General features: G+C 45.9%; 1 protein-coding gene and 1 non-coding gene across 2 annotated transcripts in view; both read left to right on the top strand.

Moving 5' to 3' along the window:
- LOC144213351 (uncharacterized) overlaps window positions 1-12,079 on the top strand; it is a 231,123-nt gene that overhangs the window by 126,058 nt on the left and 92,986 nt on the right. The window lies entirely within an intron of this gene.
- trnap-agg (transfer RNA proline (anticodon AGG)) lies at window positions 5,728-5,799 on the top strand. Its single transcript has one exon. It is a non-coding gene; the product is annotated as a tRNA-Pro (tRNA).

A 12,079-nucleotide genomic window follows, 5' to 3' on the forward strand; every position in this document is an offset into this window, starting at 1 on the left:
GGCCCGTATCAAATTTGTTTTCCATGTCTCCCTCCATCAACACGCCTGAATCAAAGAATTGGGATCGTTATCAAGCTACTGGACGATGAGTTGACCATTTGGTTCAGGTGTGATAGAGGAGGGAGATATGAAAAAGAGACCGCAAAGGGGCCCTCCAGTACCGGAGTTGGGCATCCCTCTATAGTTAAATTACTGTCATTTTGGTGTCATGAGAGACACTAATGCTAATCCTGAAGAAGATTGCCAATTTTTAATGTTTAAAAATAGTATCATTGATATTAAGATAATACATTTTTCTAACCTATGAGAAAAAAGATATCTGATTCAATTATTGACATTTAATTAAATAGGCATCTATGATAAACAACGTTATAAGGGAAGATACATCAAGACTTCCTCTCGGTCTTCGAAATATCCTCCCGAACAGTAATTTCTCGTACGGCTTTAAAGCCATGAATTAAAACAATTACAAGGTTATTGATTAATCCAACAAGCGTAAGCAAAGACAACATCTCCAATTATAATAACAATTAAGGTATTTAACAATAATAAAAAGAGGAAACTAAAAACAAACTTCATTTGAATTTAAACAATCACGCCTTTACACGGCATAACAATTACATAAAGAAACGCGAAGGGCATCACGATGTAGGAACACTATGCGAGTGTTCCCGGAAGTGATTGATATCCATCTGCTGGTACAAGAGTCCTTGACGGATCTTCGCTGCAAACCCAGATCAACAGTCCTCGGAGCCCCGGTCTGGGTGAGATGTCAGGTCAACAGTCCTTGGCACGAGGACTCGATGACTTGTTAAGACCCCGAGTTCTCTTCAGACAATTTAAAGAAGCTTTCATACAAAAATGATTAAATGCACACATACATAATATAATTATCGAATATGTGAAGTATGAATGTATTTTATGCTTATTATTATGTCTTTTGGTTTATATAGTGTAGTCACTAGAATAGAATTTTGCATGACCCCGTGGAAACTTCCATCATGACACCTTTTAGTTAGGGGGGTGTCATCTATCACGACACTCCCGTTTCTTTGTTCACTTCTTCCCGCCTATAGTTTGTACCTAGGTCACATGACCCTTTGTTAATAAAACTAGCTCAACTGTTGGAGGTAGGCAGGGATTCGAACTGGTCAGGCTGGGGGATGGACTCATCTCCCAGCGCTGGCTACTCCCTACCCCTCCCTCAGCTGAAGTCTTTGAAAATCTCATCAAGCCGACTCTGCGTGTGCTACCTCTGATCTCATCAAGCCGACTCTGCGTGTGCTACCTCTGATCCGAAGTTATTGAATGTATATGGTTCTAAACCTGACACTATCAGTAATGAACGTAAAAGTAAGCGATAAGAGATCAAAATCAGTGCAATTCAAACCACATGATTCAATCTGGGGTGTCGGTGTTCCACTTGACCATAAGTTGTAAGTTGTTTTCCATACCCCTTGATAAATATCTGCTGATGATATTTGTATTCTAGGACCTGGATAGGAGGGATATAAATTGATGTATTTAATGAAAATTCTTTCAAAGTTACTATAGGGGGAAATGTGGAGTATAGAATGTATTCTTTATAATTTTATTCAGTATAGTCACGAGGATAGAATTTTAGATAGCCTAGTGGAAATTTCCATCATGACACCTATGAGTTAGGGGCGCGTCATATACCATGACACACCAATATCTTTGGTCACTGTTATGACTCCCCCTGGGGTATGATATACCAGGGAGTCGCAACTATCACAGCAGACAGGTTCTGTCAAAGATGAGTTCGGACACACATTGCAAGTAGCCTTCGGTTATTTTTATTTACAATAAAGTCAATAAAACAGACTACGGGATAACATAGGGGAAGCACGAGATATTAAAGTGGCACCCTCAAATAAACACGGTAAAACCCCCTCCCAGACAGGTGTCCAAATGAACACCCACAAAAATACAGGAAATAAGACCGAAGGATGCCACTGTTAAACTGATGTAATATAATCTAGACAGGGGAATAACTGTGTCTAAATGCACAAACTATATGTATACCCAAAGGTGTCTAAACTTATCTCAAGTCCCCCTATGCAACCCAAAATCATAAACATCACATACAAAATATAACAGGGAGTAACATACTCACAAGCCTGCAACTCAGCAAGGCATCAAGGACAAGGGCAAAGGCCAGGGCAAGGGAAAAAGGGAAAAAAAGGCTTTAAATAAGGGCAGGAGGGATGATTGGGGAATTAATTACAGCCGTGTTGGCCTGGGCAGGGCTCTGTCACAGGGGTGTTGCCACAGTGGCAGATACCGGTAAAGAAAGGAAAGCACACACCTCCTACATAGTGTGTGTCCAGGCTGCCAGCCGTAACACCTCCCCCCTCAAGAGTCAACCTGTTGACGAAATCGAACCACCAACCTGCCTCAATCAATCAATACACTCTAGTTAACTCTCCTAAACTTGAAATAGGGCATTATACATAATTTCTTCTGCGCCGGCTTCCATTTTTGCACCAATATCCTCTTCTGCGCCAGCGTGCTTTACTGCGCCCCCTTTTGCGGCGGCCAGTCACGAGACAAGGAAGTGGTCGGTCCGGCGGGCGTCCACACCAGCCGATGACAAGGCGTGGCCGGTCTGGCGGGCGTCCGCGCCAGCCGGTGATGAGCCGTGGCCGATCTGGCGGGCGTCCATGCCAGCCAGAAACGAGACGAGGAAGTGGTCGGTCCGGTGGGCGTCCGCGCCAGCCGATGACAAGGCGTGGCCGGTCTGGCGGGCGTCCGCGCCGGCCGGTGATGAGCTGTGGCCGATCTGGCGGGCGTCCACGCCAGCCGAGGACAAGGCGTGGCCGGTCTGGCGGGCGTCCGCACCGGCCGGTTATGAGCTGTGGCCGATCTGGCGGGCGTCCACGCCAGCCAGAAATGAGACGAGGAAGTGGTTGGTCCGGCGGGCGTCCGCGCCAGCCGGTGACAAGGCGTAGCCGGTCTGGCGGGCGTCCGTGCCGGCCGATGATGAGCCGTGGCGATCTGGCGGGCATCCGCGCTGGTCCTTTAAGTCTTGGCCAAGCCCCCTTCCTTTAGGAGACACTAGAATTTTAGAACGGTCAGGCACCTTACCCTGGTTGTTCGGAGGGTCGCCAACTCCCTCGTCCAGGGGTGCCAGAGCTTTGCCGCTCTTGCAGTCGCCGGTACCATCATCCAGGGGCGCCGGAGCATTGCTACCACTTCTGGGCGGGCAGTCGCTGACCAGAACGGTGCTTGGCAGAACAGTGCTAGAAAGAACTGTGCCTGGAAGGCCAGCCGGCACCGGAAGCCTGGTTAGTGGCTTCGGCACGGGTGCGACTGGCGGCCCCAGGGGCGACAGGAGTACTTTGCGTGGCCTCGGCACCGGAACTTGGGGTGCTTTCTGCAGGCTGATCTCCGCGGCGGACATTTTCTTCTTGCCTTGTTCTTCTTCAAGCCGCTCTTGCTCCAATTTTTTTCTTTCTAAATTTTCCTGCTCCAAAATATTTTCTCTTTCAATCAGTTCTTTTTCTTTTCGCTCTGCTTCCAAGGCCTTTTCTCTTTCTAGTTGATCTTGCTCTAAGGCTTTTTCTTTCTCTTGCCTCTTAAATTCCAAAACTCTTTCTTTCTCAAGCCGTTCTTGCTCAAGACGTGCTTTCTCTAGACATGCTTTCTCTAGACGTGCAAGCTCCAAAGCTTTTTCTTTCTCATGGCCAAACTCAGCCACGGCCTGTCCAGGCTTTAATTTGTGATTTCTGAACTTTTGGCGGTACGCCTCAGGCACCAGTTCGTAAACGCGCAACACTGCTGCTTTAACCTTATCATATACCAACCCGTCTTCTATCGACAGTGTACTCAAAGCTTCGAGGCCTTTCCCTGAGAGTTTCCTTTGTAAGACTAGAGCCCAGCCTTCTTCTGGCCATTTATGGGACAGTGCTATCCGTTCAAACGCACTAAACCACGCCTCGACGTTCGTCTCATGGAACGGCGGTACAAGCGGAAGGCTTTCACTAACTTTAAACCCCCTACTTTCTACCATATTAGAACTCTTTGAGAGTTCAATGTCCAGCCTTTTTAGTTCAATCTCCTTTTCAAACTCCATTTTCTTGAGGGCCAGCTGATGAGCATACTCCCTATCCCTAGCCTCATATTGCATGCGTAACATCTCTAGACTAACATGGGGATTTTCCCCAACAGGTACAGTACCATCTCCATCTAGTTTTCCTTTTAAACCAGCCCTGGGATTTTTTTCTCGAGCCTCTACATTCAAGGTGGCACCATCTTTGCCTACCTCATCTTTCTCCTTCCTGCCGGATTCCTCAGAATCGACCAGAGACTGAGAGGAAACACCCGCAGATGCTCCTCCTGTGGCTTCCAAGTACTGCGTTGCTATTAACATCTGGATAACCTCCTGCTTCAATTCAGCTAGCCTGGTAGTCCTGGACAGAGTGAACCCTAGATGAGCGGCAAGACCTAACAGATCTCTCCTCTTACATTGGTCAACCTGATCTACAGTGCCAAGTTAAAAAAAAGGAACTCTTCCGCATCAAAGTCCATCCTGCTAATTACAGCACTACACTAGACTGAATGATAGCTATTAACTGTGCCTACCTCAACTCTGCTTGCCCAGCCTTCACCGGCCTACTGCACATGCAGTCCGTACCACCAATGACCAAACTGCTGCTGTGATAACAGATCTTAACAATATCCTGGACAAGCCCCCACTTGTTACGACTCCCCCTGGCGTATGATATACCAGGGAGTCGCAACTATCACAGCAGACAGGTTCTGTCAAAGATGAGTTCGGACACACATTGCAAGTAGCCTTCAGTTATTTTTATTTACAATAAAGTCAATAAAACAGACTACGGGATAACATAGGGGAAGCACGAGATATTAAAGTGGCACCCTCAAATAAACACGGTAAAACCCCCTCCCAGACAGGTGTCCAAATGAACACCCACAAAAATACAGGAAATAAGACCGAAGGATGCCACTGTTAAACTGATGTAATATAATCTAGACAGGGGAATAACTGTGTCTAAATGCACAAACTATATGTATACCCAAAGGTGTCTAAACTTATCTCAAGTCCCCCTATGCAACCCAAAATCATTAACATCACATACAAAATATAACAGGGAGTAACATACTCACAAGCCTGCAACTCAGCAAGGCATCAAGGACAAGGGCAAAGGCCAGGGCAAGGGAAAAAGGGAAAAAAAAGGCTTTAAATAAGGGCAGGAGGGATGATTGGGGAATTAATTACAGCCGTGTTGGCCTGGGCAGGGCTCTGTCACAGGGGTGGAGCCACAGTGGCAGATACCGGTAAAGAAAGGAAAGCACACACCTCCTACATAGTGTGTGTCCAGGCTGCCAGCCGTAACAGTCACCTTTTCCCGCCTAAAGTTTGTACCTATGTCACATGATGTTTTGTTAATAAAACTAGCTCACCTGTTGGGGGATTCGAACTGGTCAGGCTGGGGGATGGACGCATCTCCCAGCGCTGGCTGTTCTGATCCCCTCCTACAGCTGAAGTCCAGAAAATCTCATCATGACTGACTCTGTGTGCTTCCTCTGATCCGAAGTTATTGAATGTATATGGATTAGATCCCACAGTCCCGGGTCATACTCCTGGATGAGCCCTTGCTTTGTCCAATTGTGATCTATTATATGGGTTGATAGGTCACATGCTTCAACTGACAAAAAAAGTGTCACCTTTTAGACACTTGTGGCTCGTTGGTCTAGTGTTATGATTCTCGCTTAGGGTGCGAGAGGTCCCGGGTCCAACTCCCGGACGAGCCCTTATTTTGTCAAATTGTGTTTTAATATGGAGGGTTATATGGTACATTTGCCACCTGAGAAAAAAAAGTGTCACTTTATGGGCAACCCTGGCTCGTCGGTCTAGTGCAGTGCTTCTCAAATAGTGGGACGCGCCCCCCTGGGGGGGCGTGGTGCGATACCTGGGGGGCGCGTGTAACCCTGGGGAACAGGATTTTATTTGGCCTTACTAGTATAAAGTGTAATTGCGCGTTGTTACGGCTGGCAGCCTGGACACACACCAGTAGGAGGTGTTTTATCTCCAGCTCTGGCTCCACCCCTGTGACAGAGCCCTGCCCAGGCCAAACACAGCTGTAATTAATTCCCCAATCATCCCTCCTGCCCTTATTTAAAGCCTTTTCAGTAGTCAGTTCACCCCTTCTTGCCTTTTACCTTGCCTTCTTGCCCTGGCCCTTGCCTTGCTGAGTTGCAGGCTTGTGAGTATGTTACTCCGTTATATTTTGTATGTGTTGTTAATGATTTTGGGTTGCATAGGGGGACTTGAGATAAGTTTAGACACCCATGGGTATACATATAGTTTGTGCATTTAGACACAGTTATTCCCCTGTCTAGATTATATTACATCAGTTTAACGGTGGCATCCTTCGGTCTGATTTCCTGTATTTTTGTGGGTGTTCATTTGGACACCTGTCTGGGAGGGGGTTTTACCGTGTTTATTTGAGGGTGCCACTTTAATATCTCGTGCTTCCCCCATGTTATCCCGTAGTCTGTTTTTGTTGACTTTATTGTAAATAAAAATAACTGAAGGCTACTTAAAGTGTGTGTCCGAACTCATCTTTGACCGAACCTGTCTGCTGTGATAGTTGCGACTCTCTGGTATATCATACCCCAGGGGGAGTCGTAACAAGTGGGGGCTCGTCCGGGAGATCATTAAGATCTGTTATCACAGCAGCAGTTTGGTCATTGGTGGTACGGACTGCATGTGCAGTAGGCCGGTGAAGGCAGGATGGAGAAAGATGAGGTAGGCAGGGATGGTGTCACCTTGAATGTAAAGGCTCTAGTTATAAATCCCAGGGCTCGTTTAAAAGGAAAACCAGAGGGATATGGTGCTGTATCTATTGGGGAAAATGCCCCCATTGCTCTAAAGATATTACGTATGCAATATGAGGCTAGGGAAAGGGAGTATGCTCATCAGCTGGCCCTCAAGAAAATGGAGTTTGAGATTGAACTAAAAAGGCGGGAGATTGAACTCTCAAAGAGTTCTAATATGGTAGAAAGTAGGGGGTTTAAAGTTAGTGAAAACCTTCCGCTTGTACAGCCTTTCAGTGAGACGCGAGTCGAGGCGTGGTTTGGTGCGTTTGAACGGATAGCGCTGTCCAATAAGTGGCCAGAAGAAGGCTGGGCTCTAGTCTTACAAAGGAAACTGTCAGGGAAAGGCCTTGAAGCTTTAAGTACACTGTCGATAGAAGACAGGTTGGTATATGATAAGGTAGCTAGAGCAGTGTTGCGCGTTTATGAACTGGTGCCTGAGACGTACCGCCAAAGGTTCAGAAATCACAAATTAAAGCCTGGACAGGCCGTGGCTGAGTTTGGCCATGAGAAAAAAAAAGCTTTGGAGCTTGAGCGTGTAGAGAAAGCACGTGTAGCTCAAGAATGGCTTGAGAAAAAAAAAGCTTTGGAGCTTGAGCGTGTAGAGAAAGCACGTGTAGCTCAAGAATGGCTTGAGGAAAAAAAAGCTTTGGAGCTTGAGCGTGTAGAGAAAGCACGTGTAGCTCAAGAATGGCTTGCAAAAGAAAAAGCTTTGGAGTTAGAGCGTGTAGAGAAAGCACGTGTGGAGCAAGAATGGCTTGCGAGAGAAAAAGCTTTGGAGTTTGCACGTTTAGAGAAAGCACGTCTTGAGCAAGAACGGCTTGAGAAAGAAAGAGTTTTGGAATTTAAGAGGCAAGAGAGAGAAAAAGCTTTGGAGTTTGCACGTCTAGAGAAAGCACGTCTTGAGCAAGAGCGGCTTGAGAAAGAAAGAGTTTTGGAATCTAAGAGGCAAGAGAGAGAAAAAGCTTTGGAGTTTGCACGTTTAGAGAAAGCACGTCTTGAGCAAGAACGGCTTGAGAAAGAAAGAGTTTTGGAATTTAAGAGGCAAGAGAAAGAAAAAGCCTTGGAGCAAGATCGACTAGAAAGAGAAAAGGCCTTAGAACAAGATCGACTAGAAAGAGAAAAGGCCTTGAAAGCAGAGCGAAAAGAAAAAGAACTGATTGAAAGAGAAAATATTTTGGAGCAGGAAAATTTAGAAAGAAAAAAATTGGAGCAAGAGCGGCTTGAAAAAGAACAAAGCAAGAAGAAAATGTCCGCCGCGGAGATCAGCCTGCAGAAAGCACCCCAAGTTTCGGTGCCGAGGCCACGCAAAGTACTCCTGTCGCCCCTGGGGCCGCCAGTCGCACCCGTGCCGAAGCCACTAACCAGGCTTCCGGTGCCGGCCGGCCTTCCAGGCACAGTTCTTTCTAGCACTGTTCTGCCCAGCACCGTTCTGGCCAGCGACTGCCCGCCCAGAAGTGGTAGCAATGCTCCGGCGCCCCTGGATGATGGTGCCGGCGACTGCAAGAGCGGCAAAGCTCTGGCACCCCTGGACGAGGGAGTTGGCGACCCTCCAAGCAACCAGGGTAAGGTGCCTGACCGTTCTAAAATTCTAGTGTCTCCTAAAGGAAGGGGGCTTGGCCAAGACTTAAAGGACTGGCACGGACGCCCGCCAGACCGGCCAGGCATTGTCATCGGCTGGCGCGGACGCCCGCCGGACCGACCTCTTCCTCGTCTCGTTTCTGGCTGGCATGGACGCCCGCCAGATCGGCCACGGCTCATCACCGGCCGGCGCGGACGCCCGCCAGACCGGCCACGCTTTGTCATCGGCTGGCGCGGACGCCCACCGGACAATGCCCTATCTCAAGTTTAGGAGAGTTTTAACAGGAGTGTATTGATTGATTGGGGCAGGTTGGTGGTTCGGTTTCGTCAACAGGTTGACTCTTGAGGGGGGAGGTGTTACGGCTGGCAGCCTGGACACACACCAGTAGGAGGTGTTTTATCTCCAGCTCTGGCTCCACCCCTGTGACAGAGCCCTGCCCAGGCCAAACACAGCTGTAATTAATTCCCCAATCATCCCTCCTGCCCTTATTTAAAGCCTTTTCAGTAGTCAGTTCACCCCTTCTTGCCTTTTACCTTGCCTTCTTGCCCTGGCCCTTGCCTTGCTGAGTTGCAGGCTTGTGAGTATGTTACTCCGTTATATTTTGTATGTGTTGTTAATGATTTTGGGTTGCATAGGGGGACTTGAGATAAGTTTAGACACCCATGGGTATACATATAGTTTGTGCATTTAGACACAGTTATTCCCCTGTCTAGATTATATTACATCAGTTTAACGGTGGCATCCTTCGGTCTGATTTCCTGTATTTTTGTGGGTGTTCATTTGGACACCTGTCTGGGAGGGGGTTTTACCGTGTTTATTTGAGGGTGCCACTTTAATATCTCGTGCTTCCCCCATGTTATCCCGTAGTCTGTTTTTGTTGACTTTATTGTAAATAAAAATAACTGAAGGCTACTTAAAGTGTGTGTCCGAACTCATCTTTGACCGAACCTGTCTGCTGTGATAGTTGCGACTCTCTGGTATATCATACCCCAGGGGGAGTCGTAACACGCGTCTACTACAGTAGCTGGCAGTGGCGCTCTCATTTATTTTTTATTTCAGGCATTGATGCACTTAAAATCTTTTCTGTTGCAGACTTAAAACAAGAATTAATAGTTATTCTTTGTAAGTTTGACTATATTTCTTTCTTTTTTTCCCTTTTCTTTAATGTTAATAAGGATAAAATGTTGTACTTGTACTGTAACAATTTTATAAAATGATTTTATTTATAGTCACGGTGGGAAGTGGGGGGGGGGGGGGCGCGAATAGTTTTCTTCTTGCTAGGGGGGGCCTAACAGAAATTGAGAAGCACTCGTCTAGTGGTATGATTCTCGCTCAGGGTATGAGAGGTGCTGGGCCCAACTCCCGGACGAGCCCTTGTTTTGTCAAATTGTGTCAAATTTTTGGGGCGATGTGGCATATTGCCACCTAAGGAAAAAATTGTCACTGTATGGGCACCCCTGGCTCATCTATCTACTGCAGGGGTTGGCAAACTTTTTGGCCTGGGGGCCACACTGACTTTAAAAATTTGACAGATTTGCCAACTTTGCAAAGTTGTTTTGTGTTTTACAGCATGTTTTATATAAAATTAGAGGGAACATTGGCATGCAACTGCTTATGGCAGGTGTGATACTGGTCTGCCAATAGCGAGCAATGATGATGTCGCTCACCCTGGTTGGCACTCAGTGCGCTCAGGGAGGTTGTCTTTCTGCCCAAACCAACGGAAAATTAGAGGGAACATAGATCCCAGTCTAACCTAATATATTTCTAGTTGGATTGACAGTTCATAAAAAGGGTCATACCTCTACTTACGAATGCCTCTAGGTATGGCATTTTCAGGTTATTAAATCATTATATGCAAATGAGTAACTCGAGTTATACGAAGAAGATCCAGGTTACGAAATCCCGCAAAATGGATTTACTTATATGTTCATTTATTTTATATATATTGTCGTGGATGCATTGATTCTCACTTTAGAACATATCTACCCTCTACTAGGCTTTCATTTTATCGCTCTCATTCTATCTTCTATAATCACAATAAAATCATTCAATTCAAATGGCTGTCTCACAACTACTACTGTGCATGTTTCAAGATTCTTAAATACCTGTCCACTTCAACTAAATGCACCGCTTATTAATGACTGCAATTCCCCCTATTAAGCCATTAAATACCATACAAATACAATGTGGCACATATATTCACATACACACACGGCACAGGTAAAAGAGTAAAATGTAGTACAGGTGGACAGCTTTTGGTCCTGGTAGGAAATGCTCTTGCCGCCATCTGGCAGACGAACACGAGTATTACGTCTTCCATATTAACGGCCGCCGAGGGAACTAATTCAGCGGTGCAGCACACATTTTCACATGTTTTTTTTATTAAACATTAATAAATCGTTTCCTCATTTCTCTCATCACTTGTTTGCTCACATCTTTAATACAAAATTAAGATGCTACTACCAATTCTAAAGGGTTTAGTTAGCAGTTGTGTGAGGACCGTGTAAAAAATTTGAGAATTTATATATGTATAGTACACCTCTTTTTACAAAATTTTCAAGTTACGAAAAAAGTTCTGGAGCCAATTAATTTTGTCAGAAGTATGACTATATAATTTATCTTTGTGTCTTTGCAAGTTTTAGAAATCAGACAATTCGAGTTTCCTCCAGACCAAAAGAAAGAAGAGCAACTTGAAATTAAAATGGAGGAAGAAAATGTCACCTGGTCAACTGGTGAGGAGTCTTTTAGGATAGAAGAGGATCTGGGCAGGGCCAGTGGAGGGGCGGACTCTGCAATCACCTCTCTATGGCCCCAATTAAAAGGGGAAGCAGAGCCACCTCAACAGCAAAAGAGGGAAGTTCAATCTCAAACCAAAAAGGAGGAAGATGTCACCTGGTTATCTGGTGAGCTTTTCAAGAGTGAAGATGATCCCGTAATGGATTTGGATGCAGATTTACTGTCAAAGCCATTTTCAAGTCGGACTTTTCAAGAATAGCTGGACATCATTAAGAATGGTCGGACAACTCCAAAGCTTGCAAGCCTGTCACAAACGGGAAAAGGGTTTGTCCGCCACATCCAGTCCACTAGCTCCAAACGGTACCCCAGGCTTACAGATTCGGAGGAACACTGCAAATTGTATTGCTGGGAGTGCTTATCATTTGCCACAGATGGAATTTCTGTTTGGAGCAACACTGGATTTGTAAATTAGACTTGCCTAACCAAGGCAGCAATGAGACACCAAAGCACTGCTGGACACTTACAAGAAACGGTGCTCTCCAAAACCTTTGGGGAAACCAGAGTGGTGTTACAGCTCAGCGAGCAAATGCACAGGGAAACAGCTCCACAATGAAAAGGCAAAGAAAAATAGGGACATTTTAAAAAGACTAATTTTGGGGTAAGCAGGAACTTTCATTTCAGGGACACGATGAAAGTGCTGCATCCCCAAACAAAGGGAATTATGTAGAGCAGTGGTCTCAAACTGGTCCTCAACGGGGCGCAGTGGGTGCAGGTTTTCATTCCAACTCAACAAGGATACCTTTTGCAAGGGCAATCAGTTAATTAGAGTCAGGTGCTACTTATTTTAAAGACACCTGAATGGTTAAAATGTCGCCACTGGATCGGTTGGAACAAAAA

Source organism: Stigmatopora nigra, chromosome 20 (genome assembly GCF_051989575.1).
Source record: "Stigmatopora nigra isolate UIUO_SnigA chromosome 20, RoL_Snig_1.1, whole genome shotgun sequence".
In the NCBI taxonomy this organism is placed as follows: Eukaryota; Metazoa; Chordata; class Actinopteri; order Syngnathiformes; family Syngnathidae; genus Stigmatopora; species Stigmatopora nigra.